This window comes from Mandrillus leucophaeus, unplaced genomic scaffold (assembly GCF_000951045.1).
Source record: "Mandrillus leucophaeus isolate KB7577 unplaced genomic scaffold, Mleu.le_1.0 Scaffold511, whole genome shotgun sequence".
Taxonomy (NCBI): Eukaryota; Metazoa; Chordata; class Mammalia; order Primates; family Cercopithecidae; genus Mandrillus; species Mandrillus leucophaeus.
Window position 1 is genome coordinate 827,917 of NW_012105487.1, and position 2,564 is coordinate 830,480.

Genomic DNA, 2,564 nt, shown 5'->3' on the forward strand with positions numbered 1-2,564 from the left:
ATTTTTAGAAGATCAATCAGGCAGCAAAACCAAAAACAGTGGGGAGGGTTTTCAACATGTTGCCAAGCAAATCAGTTAGGAAGTTGCCACAGAAACTCAGGTTAGCAGCTGGGTGTGGTGGCTCACATCTGTAATCCCAGCACTGTGGGAGGCCAAGGCCAGGGGATCACTTGAGGTCAGGAAGTCATGACCAGTCTGGCCAACATGGTAAAACCCCATCTCTACTAAAAATAAAAAATGAAAATAAAAATTAAAAAGCTGCGTGTGGTGGTGCACACCTATAATCCCAGCTACTCGGGAGACTGAGGCAGGAGAATTGCTTTAGCCTGGGAGGCGGAGGTTGCAGTGAGCCAAGACTGTGACATTGCACTCCAGCCTGTGCGACAGAACAAAACTTTATCTCAACAACAACAACAAACTCAGGTTAGAGATGAAGACAGAATGTAGGTGGCAAAGAGATTAGGGAAAAGGCCTGGATCAGAGAGATCATAAGGACTTGAAGACTGATTGGATGGAAGTGGGGTTGAGAGCAAAAATAAAAATAAATAGGAGAAATCTAGGATTACGCTGTAGTTTGTTGCTTAAGAGCTTGCACCAGTATCTATTTATGTGTCAGCCTTTACCAATAGATACTCAAACACAGACCATAGCATCTTATTCATAATGGTATAGTTAGCCTATTATCAAATATGACACAGTAGGTACTCATAAATGCTGGCCTCAGATGAGCTAACACAGAAGTAGTAGTTTAAATCTCAAAGACCCATATGGAATTAGATGTTGGGGACATTTGCAGAATTGACTTCAATGTACTTACTGCACTCCTTCTTACTTCTACTTCTTTATAATTCTCCACACATCACCTCCATCCACTTCCTGAACCAGGCAGGACAGCAGTTGCATTGCACAGATCTTTCTCAGTTAGGAATAAGACTTTCCTATAGGACTTGCATTCTTTTCTAGGACTATTTATTTAAAAGATGCCATCTGAAGGCTGTTGTGTAGAGGGAGAGGTAAGTAGTCTTGTGTTTGGGAATTCTGTTGAATTCTGTTTTTCAAAAGAAGCTTGTTAGAGAGGCTCTCAAATAGCTTGGGTCAAATGAAAAGATTGAAAGTGAAAGTTAACACTAATTTCAGCAACCATCTTCAAAAACTGGAATGTACGAAACATTGCTTAAAATATTTTACATTTTATAAACTGTTAGAAATACATAAAAAATAAAGTTGATTCATTTAATTATCCTTTCCTTTGAACTAAATGGTAAACATGTATTATTTACTTGTGTTATTTTATTCTCTTTAGAATAAGAAATACAATCAACATAAAAATATGGGAATTAAAGTATAGGAATGAAAAATAATACAACAGTAATTGAATAGTAAATGGAAACACATTTCATAAACATTAACTCAGAAGATGCATTTGTTCTGGGAAAGAAAAAAAAATCCGGAAGACCTAGTACTTTCAAGGCAATATACTAGACACTTCGGTGGGACCAAAGAAAGGCAACTTGAACTCTGCCTTCTGAGGCTGAAGGGCTACAGTACTGGGAATCAGTCAAGCTTACTGAAAACGGTAATAAAATACACAGTGTCATAAGTGATACCAGAAAAAAAAAACTCCAAGTGCCACAGGAGTGGCTCCAAAGAGAGAAAAGAATATCACCGAGGAGACCAAATAAGCCTTATAAGGAAGGCAGAATTTGAGTGGCATTTGGAAGGAAAATAGGATGCTGGCAGGTGGCAGCCAGGGTGGCAGGGAGGTGTCACTGCCCCCAAGGGTTGCAGGGAGGTGATAGTGGGAAACTGGTGAAGTCCCAGTGTGTGTAGCAGGGGCCAGAAAGATGGAGCTCATGCCCATAATGTCAAAGGAAATGAGGTTTAAAAGAAGTCTGAAGCCGCACAGGGCAGGGGCAATGAAGACTGTGAAAACTGAACACTATTGCAAAGGGTAAGGCATTATTGGCCCCAAAAGGAGTGCATCCAGCTGACAGAGGGATCTTCCTACTGCAAGTGGTGTTCAATCTTTTTACCAGCAGGTACAGTGGCTCACACCTGTAACCCCAGCACTTTGGGAGGCCAAGGCAGGTGGATCACCTGAGGTCAGGAGTTCGAGACTAGCCTGACCAACATGGTGAAACCCTGTCTCTACTAAAAATAGAAAAATTAGCCGGGTGTTGTAGCACACTTGTAATCCCAGCTACTCGAGAGGCTAAGGCAAAAGAATCACTTGAACCTGGGAGGCGGAGGTTGCAGTTAGCAGAGACCATGCCACTGCCCTCTAGCCTGGGCAGCAAGAGCGAAACTCCCTCTCAAAATAAATAAATAAAACCTTTTTACCTCCACCATCATCCTGCCATGCCTCCCCCCAAGGGATGTGCCCACTGGTTGTTAGACAGATACTCAGTAATGATGGGGGTGTTTCCATGCTGCAGGAACACAAGGAAGGAAAATTCACCCTACTGGGTGAAGACCTGCTTAGGGATGTGGGGCAAGGACCTTTCCAAATCTTCTACAATCCATGGAATGTAAGCTGCATGCAAGCAAGGACCTGGCAATGCTTA

At 42.2% G+C, this 2,564-nt stretch overlaps 1 protein-coding gene across 2 annotated transcripts in view; it reads right to left on the bottom strand.

Moving 5' to 3' along the window:
• The window catches only part of LOC105551239 (glypican-6), a 1,217,642-nt gene that overhangs the window by 826,718 nt on the left and 388,360 nt on the right, over positions 1-2,564 (bottom strand). The window lies entirely within an intron of this gene.